Source organism: Zalophus californianus, chromosome 9 (assembly GCF_009762305.2).
Source record: "Zalophus californianus isolate mZalCal1 chromosome 9, mZalCal1.pri.v2, whole genome shotgun sequence".
NCBI classification, from domain to species: Eukaryota; Metazoa; Chordata; class Mammalia; order Carnivora; family Otariidae; genus Zalophus; species Zalophus californianus.
Genome location: NC_045603.1, coordinates 21813948 through 21832673, shown reverse-complemented (window position 1 = coordinate 21832673; position 18726 = coordinate 21813948). Strand labels below are relative to the sequence as shown.

General features: G+C 36.7%; 1 protein-coding gene across 16 annotated transcripts in view; it reads right to left on the bottom strand.

Moving 5' to 3' along the window:
* ANKS1B (ankyrin repeat and sterile alpha motif domain containing 1B) overlaps positions 1-18726 on the bottom strand; it is a 1105044-nt gene that overhangs the window by 897450 nt on the left and 188868 nt on the right. The gene's annotated exons all lie outside the window — the stretch shown is intronic.

Below are 18726 nucleotides of genomic sequence, written 5' to 3'. Positions count from 1 at the left end.
GAATGAAGGGGAAGAAGTCGGAGGGGGAGACGAACCATGAGAGACGATGGACCTTGAAAAACAAACTGAGGGTTCTAGAGGGTAGGGGGGTGGGGGGATGGGTTAGCCTGGTGATGGGTATTAAAGAGGGCACATTCTGCGTGGAGCACTGGGTGTTATGCACAAACAATAAATCATGGAACACTACATCAAGAACTAATGATGTAATGTATGGTGATTAACATAACAATAAAAAATTAAAAAAAAGAAAAGAAAAATAACAGCATTTAAACGAACAGGTGAGATAGGAGAATGAAAGAGAATGAGCAAAGACATCAAGGAAGAAATGCCTATCATATGTTTAGGTAAATGACAAAAGAACAGGGTATATTGGTGGGAGGAGGAAGAATAGAAAAAAAAATGTCATAGGACGGACAGGAACAAATGGGAAGATCTTGACCTTCTTGAAATCCGAGAAGAGGAATTTGCCACTATAGTAGTCAAAAGAGGGTCTCAACTATTTTTTTCCATCACAGAGGTCATGGAATGAAAACCTCATTTCAGGAAGGTTCAGCTGGCAGCGTGTTACATAGGCATGGGTCACAACACTTGTATACATTCTCACATATTAGTCCTCATGAATTTAGGGCAAGGATTACTATGCTCACTGTACAGAAGTGGAAACTGAAACTCAGAGAAAGGAAGCAACTAACTAAGCATATAGCTAGAAATGGAAACATCAAGATATAAATCCTGATCTGTACAACTCCAAAACATATGCTTTTTTGCTACACAGATGACCAGGTCCAGAAACTCTATAATCCAAATGTAGAGGGTCGAGGGCCTATAGTATATTACCTATCTACTATCTGTCTAGATACCATTTTAAGCTCTGGATAACAGCAGTCAACAACAACAAAAGTAAAAATGGCTTCTGCTCACAGTAAAGCCTACATTTTAACCAAGGAAGCCAAACAAATACAATAAGTAAAATGAATGGTATGTTAGATGATGATAGTGATATGGAGAAAAATAAAGTAGAAAAGGGGGATAGGAATTGTCAGGGTGGCTAATTTTGAATAGGATGATCAGGCAAGGCCACACTGAGAAGCTGATGTTTGATTAAAAACCTGAGAGAATAAGCCATATCCAGATATCTTTATTTGGAAAAGATCATTCCAGAAAGAAAGAACATCAAGGGCAAGAATCTTGAGGTAGGCATGTACCTGGTGTTTTCCAGGAATGGCAATGAACCATATGTAGCTAGAATAGTGTGAGTAGGGAACAGAGTAGTGAAAATGAGGTGTGAGAGGTAGTGATGGGGTAAGGATGGGTATGCAGGACCGCTAGGGCCTTTTAAAAAAAAAAAAAAAGAATTTATTTGACAGAGAGAGAGAGCACACAAGCAGGGGGAGCGGCAGGCAGAGGCAGAGGGAGAAGCAGGCTCCCCATGGAGCAGGGAGCCTGATGTGGGGCTCGATCCCAGGACTCTGGGATCATGATCTGAACTGAAGGCAGACCCTAAACCAACTGAGCCACCCAGGCACCCCTGGGTAGGGCCTTTTGAGCCAGTAAAAAGACTATGTCTTTTCGTCAGGGCAAGATCAGAAATCACAGAAGCGTTCTGAGTAAAAAAGTGACATAATTTAACTTACATTTTAAAAGGATCTCTTTGGCAACTCTTTTAAAAATACAGTGTAGGGAGGAAGGGCTTCCATTGCTGCCAGAGGACCATGTGAGGCTGCTGCTGCCATGGGACAGAGAGCCAGAGCTGCGTTTCCAGCAGGTTCCGCCACCCACCCCAGAGAGACCCTGGGTGCTTTGCAGCAATTCGGCATCTGTTGAGATGCAGGCTTGTTTCTGGGGAGAAATCCTGACCCAAATTGAGGGAACAGGAGTCTCATTCAGTTGAGACATGAATATATGAACTGCTGACTCTCAGGACCTTCTAGAAGAATGAGCTGGGGTCCCACTTTCTGAGTCCTGCTGGAACCAAAGTCCAAGGTGGTGAAGGCATTTATTGTCCTGATCCTGGAATCTGGGATCAGCTAGCTAAGGAGATGCAGCAGCATGTAAAGTCAGTGACAACCCTGTATAAGTACCCAAGGAAACTTGTCCATATTTTGCCTGACCATTTCCCTCTTGCCTCCGATGTTGTTGGAATTCTGTAGAGGCTTACCATTATTACTGCCTCCTTAGAAATTTGTGCGTTTCTAATTTACCTCTGGAGAACTGTCCTTGCTATAGAGTCTTGAGACTATCAAGTTAATTTACAGCAATAACTAAGAAGATCAGTCCGTTTAAAAAAGAAAACAGAGAACTTGCTGAAGAAATAACCATTTGGGAGAAGATCAGTGAAGCAAAGAAAGGTCTTTGAGAAACTAAGAGAGAAAATAAGTTTCACTCTGATGAAGTTCTTAAATTGAAGTCACAAGATGAATTCGAGGATCCAGGGCTGAGAGCCTTGAGGTCCAAGAAATGTGAACTGGAACAGAGTAAAAAGGTCCTGGAAGACCAGTGCAATGCATTGAGGTCTGTGAAAACAACCAAGGAAACAGAATTGAAATAGCTGGAGAACAAAGCGGAGATCTTGGTTGAATTCTATGAACAAAGAAAAGTAGCTGCAAAAGAGGAGCTGCAAATGACACACTATAAACTGGTGGCAAAGAAGAATCAGCTGTGAGCTTCAGAGGAAAATTTGAAAGTAGCTACAGAAGAAACAAGCACAAACAACAAATTGAACAAATGCAAGAACAGCTGCAGGAGGCAGAGCTCACCTTCAAACACCAGATCCATGTTCATGAGAAGAATGCTCAAGACAATTGGATCAAGGCTTGGATTTGGGAGAGGGAGGTGGCTGAGGAGAGCAGGGAGAACACCTACTTGAAATACGGACTGGACATAATGGAAGGTAAGACGCTGCCTGAGAGATACATGAGGCAGGAACCCATGCCCGGAAGACTTGAGATGCAGAACACTCCACAGAGAGATCCAGAATCTAGAGCAGTTCCCTGATTAAACAGCAGCACCATCCCTAAAAAGGACCCAGAGATGGCTAAGGTCAATATGGATGCATGGGTGCTGCCTCATTTCACAGGTCCTTCTTTATCACCATGTCCACTCCCTTTTTCATACCCCACAATACCCATTCCTAGTACCTCCAACACGTGAGCTTAGGTCCCATTCAGAAGCCTGTGGTGCTCAAGGGAACAAGAGCACACCATGCCCAAGAAGGTCCCAGGAAATGACCAGACTCCTGTGGACACAAGAGGACCTCCTTCTGTACCGGGTCCACTGTGGATACCATATCCCCCAGGTCCCCTTCATTACCTTCCTGGGGCCCTGGGACACATCTTCCTCTGCCCACCCAGTGGCCTCTGTCCTCACCCTTCACCCACACTTACACCACAGAGACAGTCAGCTTGAAATCTGAAGACCTCCCAGAGCAGAAACAACCAGGCTGTGAAGAGTATATATTTATAAAAGGTGTCTGATCTGCCTAATGGTCTGAATGTTTTCCCTGCCCATCCTGTCACCCGTGCTTTGTCTCTCCTGATATCCCCTTAATAAATCTTTCACAGTTCTGGGGGAAGCGGGGAGAATACACTGTAGGGAGGGGCAATGGTGGTAACAGGGATACCAACTGAATAATCCAGGCAAAAGTGGCTTAGACCAGAGTGGCAGTAGTAGGGCTGGTAAGAAATGGTTGGATCCTAGACATATTTTGAAGGAAGAGTTAGTAGGATTTCAAGACCAACTGCTTGTGGGGCATGAGAAAAGAGAGGAGTATGGGACCACTCCAAGGTTTTGGAGGACAGAGGTTGGATGGGCAGAGTTGCTATTTACTAAAATGGGAAAAATGAGGGTCCAGGAGGTCTGAGGGGGAAATGCAGAAGCTCAGTTTACCCATGTTAAGTTTGAGAAGGATATTAGACATGAGTGGAAATGTCAGACAATTAAGTACAAGAATTTGGAGTTCAGGAGAGCATCTAAGCTGTAGCTGTAAACATGGGATATGCTGGTCCATAGTAGGTATTTAAAGCTGTGAGACTGTTCAGTATGCTGGGCCAAAAGAGTCAGTACAGATAAAGAAGAGAAGTCCAGGGAATGAGCCCTATGGCACTTTAGTGTTAAGTGGTCAGAAATATAAGGAGGAACCAGCAAAGGAGACTGAAAGGGGGTAGCCAGCCAAGAAGGAAGAAAATCAGGAGAGTGTGGTGTCTAGGAAGTCAAGTGAACAAAGTATGCATGTGAAAGAGGAAAGCATGGTCAACTTGGGCAAACGCTCCTCAAAGATCAAGTAAGAAAAGGACTAAGAAATGTCTATTGGAATTTGCAATGTGGAAGTCAGTAGAGACCTCAATAAGGCAGTTCTGGGACCTGGTGAAGGAGAAAGGCTGATTAAACTGGCTTTAAGAGAAAATGGAGGAGGGACATGGGAAAAAGAAAAAACATTCTTCCAGAATTTTAGTGTAAAAACGAGTAAACAGTATGGAAGTTCCTCAAAAAGTTGAAAACAGAGCTACCATATGACCCAGCAATTGCACTACTGGGTATTTACCCCAAAAATACAAATGTAGAGATCCAAAGAGGTACATGCACCCCGATGTTTATAGGAGGAATGTCCACAATAGCCAAACTATGGAAAGAGCCAAGATGTCCATCGACAGATGAATGGGTAAAGAAGATGTGGTTTTATATATATATACACACACAATGGAATATTATGCAGCCATCAAAAAACCCAAAATCTTGCCATTTGCAACGACGTGGATAGAACTAGAGGGTATTATGCTAAGCAAAATAAGTCAATCAGAGAAAGACACGTATCATATGACCTCACTGATATGAGGAATTCTTAATCTCAGGAAACAAACAGGGGGTTGCTGGAGTGGTGGGGGGTGGGAGGGATGGGGTGGCTGGATGATAGACATGAGGGAGGGTATGTGCTATGGTGAGCGCTGTGAATTGTGTAAGACTGTTGAATCACAGATCTGTACTTCTAAAACAAATAATGCAACATATGTTAAGAAAAAAGAAAAAGAAGAAGATAACAGGAGAGGAAGAAAAGAGGAGTATGTCAGAGGGGGAGACGAACCATGAGAGAAGAATGGACTCTGAAAAACAAACTGAGGGTTCTAGAGGGGAGGGGGGTAGGGGGATGGGTTAGCCTGGTGATGGGTATTGAGGAGGGCACGTTCTGCATGGAGCACTGGGTGTTATGAACAAACAATGAATCATGGAACACTGCATCAAAAACTAATGATGTAATATATGGTGATTTACATAACAATAAAAAATTTAAAAAAAAGAAAAAAAAAGGAAGGGAAAAATGAAAGGGGGGAAATCGAAGGGGGAGACAAACCATGAGAGACTATGGACTCTGAGAAACAAACTGAGGGTTCTACAGGGGAGGGGGGTGGGGGGATGGGTTAGCCTGGCGATGGGTATTAAAGAGGGCACTTTCTGCGTGGAGCACTGGGTGTTATGCACAAACAATGAATCATGGAACACTACATCAAAAACTAATGATGTAATGTATGGTGATTAACATAACATAATAATAAAAAAAAAGAATAAAGAAATGAGGCAATTCCTGGAATGTGAAGTGCGGTCCAGCAGGGATGATGAGAATAAACAAAGGGGAACTCTCTAGTAGACCAGGAGAATGAAAGAAACAGGAAAGAATCAAATGTAATATGAAAGTATCTGTCCTGGAAGAATGAAAGATGGAAAATGGGTACAGGCATAGATTTCGGTGGGAAGACAATTTATTTGTATTTTTACAGGTTCGGTTTGAAATAACAGTGGGCTGTTTGAGCAAAGAACTGGAAAGTAGTGAGAACTTTAAGGTAGAATTATAGATTTGGAAATAAATAGTATTTAGTTACTACCTGAACTCAAAGAGCAGTTCTCTGTGGAAGACAATGCCTAAGAAAGAATAGAAAGAATAGAAAGCCAAGGTCTGTGAAAAGAAAGGAGATCAGCTAAGGAGAACACAAACAATTAGGAAAGTAGACCTGGTTGATACAAGAAGAATCAAGGAGAAGAGAATCAAATTTGGATTAATCACCCAAATCTGAGTCCAATATATTTCCCACATGTTTAATTACTACCTTGTATTTTTCCTGTTACAACATGTATTACACTATCACATAATTACCTATGTCCATGTCTATACCTGCTGCTAAACCAGAAGTTCAGTGATAGCAATGACACTATCAGTCTTACTGACTGCTACACATATCTCAGAGCCCAGCACAGAACCTACCACACAGCAGATCCATGATAAATAACCACTAATCATATTTTAATGTATTATGCTATAAATATCATACAGACATCTGATATTAAAATAGAATTATCAGTGAATTTAGAAGAGGCAGACTTTCCAACTTTGCTGCCATAATTATATCACTTCCCAGCTTAAAAAAATTTTTTTTTTTAAGATTTTATTTATTTATTTGACAGACAGAGACAGTGAGAGCAGGAACACAAGCAGGGGGAGTGGGAGAGGGAGAAGCAGGCCTCCTGCCAAGCAGTTTCCCGATGAGGGGCTCAATCCAAGGACCCTGGGATCATGACCTGAGCCGAGGGCAGACGCCTAACGACTGAGCCACAAAAATCAAACCATTTTCCATGACCTACAAAACCCTGTCTAATCTGGATTTCTAACTTCGTTCCATTTTATTCTCTACCCAGTTCACTATATTTCAGTCTACACCAGTGGCCTCTTTTCTGGTACTTAAACATACTAAGCTCTTTCCCGCCTCAGGAAATTTCCTTTTATTCCAAATTTTCTTTCCTTGGTATTTATGTGACTGGATCCTTCTCCTCTTTCAGATTACGGTTTATCTCTCCTCCGCTAGCCACTATATGTGAACAACCACACCCCACTCCCAGTTACTCTCATTGCTAAGCATGAGTCAGAACATCTTGGTTAAGTAAATATGCCTCCAGGCTTATGAACAATCAAAGCATCTCTTAAAATTAGGTTATAGACAAAAAAATTTGAAGTATACCTTCACATATGTGATCTATGAATACAGAATTTTTATGCTTTGGACTCTGACATTACTATATCCAAAAAAATCAGATTCTTCAGTGTTTATGGTTAGATTCTCAAAATCATAAAATGCCACTTGCTCCAAAGGATAAGATACAATTAGAGAACCCATAAATCAAAGGGCAAAGACAAAAGTCCCTACTGATAATATTATGATCTCCTTCTCCTCCTCTTCCATTCTCCCTTCTCTTCTCCATCCGCCTCTTCACACACATACACACACAGGCACACACGCTTCTGTCCTGTAGGGGGTGTTGGTTACATAGTCCATCAGAAAGGTGGTAACACCAGTATAAAGATATTAATAAGTATTACATACATGAAACACAATCCCTGAGAATATCATTTGGCTGAGGCCTTATCTGGCACTTTGCTTAACTCTCATGAAGGATGCTATTGAGCCAATACAATCTTGTAAGATTATGTTGGTGAAATGACTTCATCTTAATTTATGTAACCCAGAACCTCGGAAGTCATAGTTATGCAGGGATAAAATGAGTTCTGATTAGGTATAATAGAATAAGTGAGAAGGAAGAAACTGGTAATATCAAATTTTTTAAAAGTAGTTGAATGACCAAAAAAAACATTTACTGAGCACTTCCTATATGCTAAGAATGATAACGGGCACTTGGGATTGACAATAAAAAATAAAACATGGCCTGGGTTTACAATTTCATTCTTATAGAATTTTACTTAAATGAAGAGGGTAGGGAGAAGCAGGTATTGGGGGACAGGCTGTGAGGGAGAAGACAGAATTATAAAGAACAAGAGAGCAACAATGAATGTAGTCTGTAAGTTTGAAGAACTGAAAATGAGAGTAAGAGGATGATAATATATTCTTTTAAATACTACTTTATACTTTATGTGATATTTTGACAACATTGTCAGTTAAAGTATAAAAGAATTAATTAAAAGTTATATAGACTATAAGATAAAAATCATATGATTATCACAATAGATGCAGAAAAAGGATCTGACAAAATATCCTTTCATGATAAAAACATTCAACTTGGGTATAAAAGGAACATATTTCAACGTAATAAAGGCTATATATGACAAGCCCCACAGCTAACATCATACTCAATGGTGAAAGGTTGAAAGTTTTTGTTCTAAGATCAGGAACAAGACAAGGATGCCCATCTTTACCACTACTATTAAACATAGTACAGGAAGTCCTAGCCAGAGCAATGAGGCAAGAAAAATAAATAAAAGGCATCCAAATCAGAAAAGGAAAAAATAAAATTGTCTGTTTGCATATGATATGATTTTATATATATAGAAAATCCTAAAGACTCCACCAAAAAACTAGAACTAATCAACAAATTCAGTAAAATTGCAGGATACAAAGCCAACATACAGAAATCAGCTACATTTCTATATACAAACAACAAAACATTTGAAAAAGAAGTAAAGGAAACAATTCTATTCACAATAGCATCAAAAACAATAAAATACTTAGGAATAAATTTAGCCAAAGAAGGGAAAAAGATCCGTACACTGAAAACTACAAGACTTTGATGAAAAAAATTAAAGATGACACAAACCAATAGAAAGATATTCTGTGTTCATGGACTGGAAGAATTGTTATTGTTAAACATTCCAACAAAGTCATTTATAGATTTAACGCAATCTCTATCAAAATTCCAATAGCATTTTTCATAGAAATAGAAGAAACAACCCTTAAAAGTTTATTTTGCCCTGATGACCAATCAAATTTGTACTCATAAGAACAGAAAAAGAAGGCAAAGGCAAATTAGGGTCAGATCACTGTAATCTGAGATCCACAGATCTGTGAGGGCAAGGAAATGGGTGTGAATAGTTGATTAAGAAATCATCATTTTAAAAATATTCTAGTGCAGTGTGCACAAACTATTGAATACAAGAATCATCTAGGGAGTTTATTAAAAATAATCCACTTCCAGGGACACCTGGATGGCTCAGTCGGCTAAGTGTCCGACTTTGATTTCAGCTCAGGTCATGATCTCAGGGTCATGAGATTGAGCCCTGTTGGGCTCCCCGTTCAGCACTTGAGTGCTGAGTCTACTTGAGATTTCCCTCTCCCTTTGCCCCTCCCCTTGCTCTCTTTCTAAATAAATAAATAAAATCTTCTAAAAATATTAATAATAATCCACTTCCAGGCATTCCGATTCAGTAGGTTGAGGTGAGAAAGACTATAGAAACATTGTTATTCAGGTGACAAATATAAAGATCAGGGTAATATTTATCTAAGTAGAATTTCGATTCAAATACAAGTCTGTTTGAGTTCAAAACTCTTGTTCTCTACACTATAATGTCGCTCCAAGCTGCAAATAACCTGTTATTGAATAAATTAGTATAATTCTTTAATACAGGGTCTCAGTAAGTTAGCAACAATGATAATAGTAACTATGACAATAAACTGGCAGGAAACTGGCACCAAACTAAGTAAGAGTAGGATTAAAGGCTAAAAGGGAATATTCTACAAGCCTTCAAGATTTATTTCAGCAACACAGAAAGGATGATTACAGGAAAAGATATAACATGTCAGTGTTGTCTCATTTATTTTGGGGGCAAGCAATGTCCACTTTACTGATACAATTCTCACTGGGTTCATTATCTTTGTTCATTTTAGAGTTTTCATTTCCTGTCAAATTCATCTTCTTGACTACCTCATTCTTTCTCCAAATTAAGACTTTGTTTCTCATTGTTAGTTATTTGATAGCAGCTATCAAATAAATAGAACTGTTGTGAAACTGTAAGCAACCAAAACATTTGAGCTTTAAAAAGCATAGATGGTTGGGACACCTATGGATACCTGGGTGGCTCAGTCAGTTAAGCCTCCAACTCTTGGTTTCAGCTCAAGTCATGATCTCATGGGCTGTGGGATCAAGCCCCGCATTGGGCTCCTTGCTCAGTAGCGAGTCTGTGTGGAAGATTCTCACTCAAAAAAAAAAAAAAAAAAAAAACTTAAAAAAAAAAAATAAAAAGCATAGATGGTTGAAATAAAAATTCTGGCAAAGGAAAGTGAAAATAACATGAGACACTTTTAAAAATCTAGGCCTGAGATTAAAGCAGGCCACACAGTATCTCTTCCTTCTACTTATATTGACTTTGATTACATAATGTAGAATCTTAATTCTTCAGCTGTTCAAGGTTGAATCAATTCCAATATTCAGTAGTCATGACTCAAATGGTCTCCTAATAAAATGTTACAAGTGTGAGCACTTTCAGTAATTTTTTTCTGGGTCGCTAGTCCACTATTTCATCAGAATTACTTTGCTCTTCAAGGTGAAAAACATTTCCCTGAGCACAGAGATAAGTGATTATCACCACTGACAGGTCTCTTTAAGCTCAGACTCTAGACTGATTTCTTGTGGCATTAGCAAGCAAAATGAGATTCTTCTACAATGGCAAGCTGTCCAAGGCCTTTACTCCAAAAGAGAATCAAGAATTCTCAAATGTGTACCTTGAAAGAGAATTACACATTAAGTGCATTATATGATGAATGAACGAGGTTAACTGTAACATGTGGCTGAAAGTTGTCAAAAGTTAACATCATCATTATCCAGAAAGTGAGGTTAGAAGAAAGTCAAGTTATTATTAAACTTTCAAGAAAACATTACAGTTATCTCCTGAGTATAGATTCTCAGGGAAATCATAATAGCTACGTTCAGAAGATTAAATTCAAGTTGGACATTAGAGAGAGATCAGAGAGAATGAAAGTATCAAAATAAAAACTGACATGTAGCTGCAAAGTAGACAAAATGATAACTTCACAAGCTTCATAAATTTCAAATATATAAAGTTTAAATGATAATTTCACAGGCTTCATAAATTTCAAATATATAAAGTTTACAATTCTCTAGAAAGGGAGTTTATTGCCTTGGGATACTTTAACAGAATGCTTGTAATACTGAGAGGTATTCTGGTGTCAAACACACTTAAGCACGTGCACATACCATACATTAGTTAGGCACATCATAATCAGCAAGAGTCATTAATAATTAGGAAAAAAAACAGGGTGTTTGCTTAAGGCCATCTTCTTTATGATTAACAGAAAAAATTGCTTCAAAAATAGCCCATCTCAACTTACACAGAAAGAATAACAGGGATGAATTTTTAAAATGCTTATCACAGAATACTGAAGAATTTGAAAATTAAAATATAAATGAGATGTTCCTACATTCTTATAGCAGATTTCCATTATATATGTTATCAGGAACCAAACATGGTATTTATAATGTAAGATTTCCTTACTGTCAATGAAAGAGACATTACTATATAAGAAAGATATGACTTGGCATAAGATGTTAGTGTTTTTATGTCATAAGGAAGTTTATAAGATAGTTTGACCAGGTATTTCATGTCATTCTCAAAATAAATGGTGAGGCATTCATTATTTGAAACATCAACCAACAGAGGAAGTTCTTCTGAGATTAGAAAGACACCATCTTAGAGCTTTATCCATAGGTCTGCATCTACATTCAGTTATCAAACAGACTTTCTGATGTCCATGGCCTATCATATCAATTCAACAAATGTTTATTAAGCATGTGAGTGAAGAACTGTGCTAAATTCCTCACACATACAGAGATAAGTATTTCCCATCACCAAGAGGTTTATAAGCAAAGCCAAAACAGATTCATGTATAAGTAATACAAAGCAGACTATGAAATTTACTTTACACATTTATAAATAAAATGTAATGATATCCAATCCAAATAGTTGGCTTTTAACAGAAAGATCAAAAAAGGTCTTGTAATATATTTAATAACAGGTTCTGTGAAGGATGGTTTTCAATACACAGAAGATAGAGAAAAGAATTATCTATGAATGAAACACTGTGAACATGGACAGAGATAAGGAAAGACAGACATGTTTGAGAGTAACCCAAAACATCCTATTTATCTAAGACATTAATGGGAGAAAGCTGAAAACTATATATTGAAGCTGGAAGATGGAGACTGGAGTGCCAAAGTTAAAAGTCTATATTTAATTTTTATAGTGAGGACCAGGTCTAGCTTTGAGAAGCAGGGTGACATGATCAGAACTGCACTTAAGGCATACTGATTTAGCAGTAGTATTAAGAAAAAACTGGAGCAAACAACAAGGAGACACTAGAAACACATGGGCAGAATAAAAAAAACTCTTAAAATAACTCAATAAGAGGAAATGAGAGTCTGCACCTGCAAAATGGCAAGAGTGATGAAAAGGTGAGGATGGATCAAGGTGGAAGATATTAATGGCAGACAGAATGACTGTCACTAATAACCATTAATGACATAACTATCATGACTATCTAGTAAGTTAGGGTCATGACCTTGGAAGACATCAGACTTAAATTTAGATCCCAGTTTTACCTTTTGGTAGCTGTATAACCCTGGACAAGTTATTTTACTCTTGATTTCCACACGGAGGATAATAAAACCTTACCTCATGGCATTATTGTGAGGAATAAAAAAGAATGATTTTAACATGCTTACCACAATGTCTAGTACATAGTTAAAACTTAGTACAATATAAATACTAGCTTCTAGTATTATAATTATATGCAGAGATCAGAGCTTGGCAAGTATTTGATTTTTTAGCAGCCACTTCTCACTGTTGGTTCATACTGTAGTTGTGGTCATTTATATACCCTAGAACTTTTTGAATGCACATCTTCCCCAATTAAATCTCTCCAATCTTATACTTAAATCACTGAATTTTTAGGACTCTAATGATAGGATTTTATTTTATTGTAATCCCCACTGAATTCTGTTTTTACTTTGAAGCAAGAATCTGTTTATTGAGGTAATTTTTCATGTAAGTTCAATTATTTGCCATGTTTGCTATTCCTCCTTAACATGTGCAGACCTGATTATGAGGGGTGACTGGGTTTTTTTTTCCATGGCAAATACTGACTAACACCAATCCAAGAATAAAACATTTAGCACCTCACTAGAGAAATCCCTTTTGGGTTCTTATTGAGTGGTTATTTGAAAATCTGGACAAAGTTGGACAAAATCTATGAAACATAAAAATCAAAATGGCATGTCTTCAGCAGCACAAAGAGAGTAGCTCTTTTCCTGTAACTGACAGAAGGCCATATTAAACTTTTTTTTAAAGATTTTATTTTATTTATTTGACAGAGAGATAGAGAGAAAGCACAAGCAAGCAGAGAGGCAGGCAGAGAGGGAGAAGCAGGCTCTCTGCTGAGCAGGGAGCCCGACGCGGGGCTCGATCCCAGGACTCCAGGATCATGACCTGAGCCAAAGGCAGCCGCTTAACCAACTGAGCCACCCAGGCGCCCCTAAACTTTTTTTTAACTGGAGAAAACTAAGGCTTGGAAACTTCCACAGCACTTCCAAAGGTCACCCTGCTAGTAAGTGGCAGAACAGGAAAAACCTGTCCTTGGACTCTGTAATTCATCTCCAAATAATTAAACATGTTTTTCAATAAAAAAATGGTTTATTTACAACATTGGTTTATATGTACTCCTCTATGCAGTGTCTGCCTTTTCATGCACTTAACATTCAATAAACTTTCCCTGAGAGACTACATGCAAGGTATTGTGCTAGGCAGGATGTGATTACAGAGATCAATCAAATATAGATCTAACCATTAAGAAGTCTGTAAGAAATAATATAAAAATGTGTACACCTACAAGACAAAGCAGAACAAAGTGATGCATCATGAAAGGGAAAAGCAACTGTGTTGGAAGTTCAGAAGAATGACCCCTCTATTCTAGAAGCCAAGGATATCTCAAAGATCTTCCTAGGTTCACTTCAGGTAAAAGTTCTTCCTGGGATGAGACGAGGGACAAAAATCTTACCATTCTGATTCTGAATTTTTCTTTGTAGGTACATATGGTACATAAATATGCTATTAGCTTCAAAATATCAACATAGGTCAACAGAATCTACGCATTCCCTAAATATCCTGGAAAATCTGTTAGGACAATCCAAGCCCAGACTTAGTACACAGCAACCGTGAGTCACCACTGCCAAAAAATTTGTTCAACTATATAAGATATGAATTATAAGTTAGAAATATTCTGAATACTATATTTCCAATAAGGTAATAGTTACCACTGCTTAAGATTCAGTTCCACTATAAAAAAAAAAAACACAACTCATTATGTGCTAAAGAATCAGTTATAATCCTGTAAGAAGAACTCTTTGTTTCAGAAAATTCACTTCCCAAAGTGCTGTGAATATGATAGGAATTGGATGAGATTGCCGCCCAAGTCTCTCACAATTCTGAAGTTGGTACATTCCTGATATTAAGCTCTAGAAATTATATTTTTGAAAGTAAACATTGTTTTATAAACACCATTTGTATTCTAGGCAACCTAATTTGATTCTACTGACCTTTAACACTTGATGAATTCTGGCATCAAATTAAGTATATTTTCCTATGGAGACCCCCCCAACACACTCCTCCAACAGTGTTCTCAAGCAGGTTATAGAAGCTTGGTATAAAAACTGAGATGTTGAATCTTAAAAATCTTGATATACTAAAGTAAAATATCTCATATTCAGAAGGTTTACATGTAATTAAAGATTTTGCATTGGAAAAGAAAGCAAAATAACAGAAAAGAAGTATACTGGTTGATTTAAAATTGCACAAAACCTGCCAACACAATCCCTTTCAAACAGTAAGTCTTATATATTATTTATATGCAGGTTTCCCTTAGGAAAAGAAACATATAATGCATTTCATACCTGAAGCCTCCTATTTATTTCTTAGAGACATAAGCTAATGAGGCAATAATGCTTTTTTTTACTTCAAATCTTTAAAAAAAAAAAAAAAAGCTTTCCTGAAACCTAGATTCTGAAGTCTGCTCTAATGATCTTGATTTTATACTCAAATTTCCCTATGGTATATGTATTCACATTGCAGAGTTCTGCACATTGTTTATACACATGGAGGAAGAAACTGAATATATGACCCGGGAAAATAAATTGAGAATAGAACATTTTTTCAGATTATTTTATATTCTTTCAAAATTCTAAATTTCATGGGTTGCTAAAGAATGTAAAGATATTTATATTTCTTCAAAATTTACATTCTAGATTATATAATGTCCTAATTCAACTTAGAAAATGGCTCCATATGCATATTATAAAAGCACTTAAAACAGACTAACTTTTGAATTAAAATTTATGCAAGGGAAAATGTAATTTTAACTGGAGCTAGCCTTCACATTAAATGTAAAAACTCCAATAGAATACATTCAATCATAATAAGAATTTAATTTTTAATTCACATATATTAGTAAAATTGTTCATACTACCTAAGGCTAATATTTTAATAAAACCAGAAACCTCTAATTCAAAAGTAAAAGTTCTTACATAAAACAACTGATTTTGTATTTTAAATTACTGAATTAGAGTGCCCTCTATTGGAAGAAAAAAGGCAATGGAAGCTAAACGGAACTAAGAATAGTTAAAATACTCCCAAAATTCAAGGCACATCATTAATACGGAAAATACATTAATAACATAAATCTACAAAACATATTTTCCTTACATTTTGATTTCTTCTAAATTACTTTTGGAATTATTTGTCATATTATGATGAACAAGTTGGGTATTTTAACCAAACCCAAATGCCCATCCTTCAGCCAATAATGTGAATAAGCAAAAATATTACTCCACATTTAATATTCCAATGTAATATAGAAATAATTTTAATTTAGGACTACACTGGGAATTTTCTTTGATGATAAACTGAAAATGTCTCTAACTCGAGATTTTTTTTAGACACTCTTACACGGGAGTGGGAGAATTAGGCTGGATACTCAAAGACCTATGATGAGATTTATTCTAGCTCTAAAATTGTGTAATTTTGTGGTTTTATCAAGACTTCAGTTCTGACTCAGCATCTCAGGTCTACATTACCTCAGTAAGGCCCTGGCAGATTCTTAGTCCTCTAGACGAACCGTGTGGATATTAGCTTTCTAAAAGAATGAGGCTCAGGGCCACCCAAAACGATTCTGATTAGTTGGTCTAGTTGGTCAGGACATGGTACCTGCAGGTATCAGTATTTTTTGAAGCCTCTCCAAATATGTCTAACATATTACCATTGCTAAGAATCACGAAATCTCTTCCAGAACATCTGACTACAGTTACCATTTTTATCTTCCCAAAATGTCACCTTCAAGACAGAACTCCCCTCCTCGAGAGTTTATTCTCCTCACCATCAATATTAAACTTCTGACTAGGTTCCCAAATCTAATTATCTGCCCTTAACAAAAGAGCTGAGTGGTAATGGATATGGCACCAGCCCCAGACTGCCTGTGTTCAGATCCTGGCTCTGGCAAATACCACATAAACGTGCGAAAATCATAAAAGTTCTCTGTGCCTCCATTTTCTCATCTGTAAAACGGAAGGAATAATACCACCTATCTCAGGGTTATTGTGAAGATTAAATCAGTTAATATAAACAAAGTGCTCCGTAAGTGTTAAGTATTATCGTTACTTACCCAAATTTGTTTCCCACTACTCTCCAAGATCAACTCTCATGATAAACCATTATTCTCAAATTATATGCTATGTCTCACCTCTGTGCTTTTGCATATACTGTTTCTGCAAGCTGGAATCCTCTCCCATTCACTCATTCATTCATTTATTCATTCATCCATTTATTCTAAAACAAATACAAGGGACATCTCCTTCTCCCCTCACGGCCCAGTTTAGTCTCTCCCTACCTCCATGAAGCCTTCAATGAATACCAATAAGTCTTCACTAATCTCTCCCTTTTTAAAAATTCCTTTGGCTACCAGGTAATTTATTATGAGAAATGTAGCTGGGAATTAAAGACACTGGCTCTGAGTTTGAATCCTAGATCTGCCACTTGCCAGCTGAGTCATTTCCCAAGTCTATAAATCCACTCTTAGGATTACTATGAGGATTAAGTGGCTTAAATCATATAAAGCATTAGAATAGCAAGCAACTAATAAATGTCCGCTCTTATATATCTGTTGTTTTATATGTTAGTCTTGTCTGTACACCGTAACTAAAGCCTTCTTCTAATAAGAATTTTGAACTCTTTCAAGTCAGGAACCATGTTTCATTACTGCTATTATAAATCCTGTAATTTACAATGTGGTAACAAACATCTGTATTAGGTGATCTATAAGTACTTGATTAAATTTTTGCATCATTTGAGAGTACAATTCATAACAAAACTCTGAAGGAACATTTTTGATGAACAGAAATAGTCAACAAAAGCAAACGAACCCAAATAAAACACAGGCTACAGAGAAGGATCAAAGTAATTGGATTACTTTTTAAACATTCAATAACACGTTTCTATTAGATTAATCTTCTGAAAGGGCACTTCCAATGATGTCTTTTATCTCCTCAAAATCCTTTAGATTTTTCTCATTTTTTAAAAAATAAATACTAAAACTCTTATCCTGACATTCAAAATCATCCATGGCCTGACCTCAACCTATTCTTCTAATTTTATTTCCCCATCTTTCTGCTTTATAAACTCCATTATTCCAGAAAAATTGGACTACTTGCCCTTACTCATATGTACCCTCTGCTTTTCTGCCTCATGTAATCTTTATTATTTAATATGACAATATTTTCAAGGAACACAATATAAAGTTTGTCACAGGAACAAAGACTGATTTTATGAAAGGATAAGCTTGAATTTTAAGAAATTCAGTTCAATTTATGAGCATTAAATTCTCTCTTGCACAATACAGTCTTTGACTTATAAAGAAACAAACATTTGGCCATCATTCCCCCAAATTATGTCACCCTCATAATATCAAAAACTTCTGCTATCACTACCTAAAATCTATAAGCTTGAGTAACCATAGTCTCCAAGTAAAGTGTGCAGGCCCCAGGGTGCACAAGATACCCACTGACTAAAAGGGAAAAAAAAAAGATAGAGCTTCTATTTACACTTATTCTTTATCCTTCTTATTTGAATGTCTCTTGTAGTATATACCTAATTTACATCATACATTCTTAGAATAGTAGATATCTGTAATTTATAAACACATGCACTTAGGATATTTGCTTAAAATTTGTTTAACTATGCTACACACAACAAAAAAAGTTTATAAACCACTGGTCTAGAAAATTAGGGCTTTCAGAAAATCTGTGGGCTTAGAAGTAGAGGGCCAGAACCCGTCAGTTTAGAGAAATCTTTAGGGACAGACCTAAAAATCTAAACACCATGTATTATTTATGTAGGATAAATATGTTTTCATTTGTAACTTGTAATTGGCTTGTAATTTGGAGACAACATAAAACTGTTTAAGATTTTTAAACAGGAAATTTTGTCCTGATGTTAGTCATTACAGTAAATATTTCATTAACATAAAAATTTCATTTGGTTAAAACTCATATGTATATAAAATTAATCATAATTATTCATAAAGACTTTTATTGGGGCCAATAATATGATGCTTTAAAAAAGATTGCAGCAGAAAAAAAAGAACAAAGACAGCCTAGGGAGTAAGACTAGCCATGGAGCTAGACGAGCAAGCACTATCCTGGGAAACAAGTTGCACATTAAGGAACTAAATGAAGTAAACATTCTCATAACAGTCACTATACTTGGCAATTACTTTTTAGTTTTCATAAATAATATGACATACTTAACACAATCCACTCTTATTAGCTTTTGAAGAAAGCATAATGTTTCTATAACAAATCAAGTTCTAAAAGTGAGTAAAGATTTTATGTTATAATACT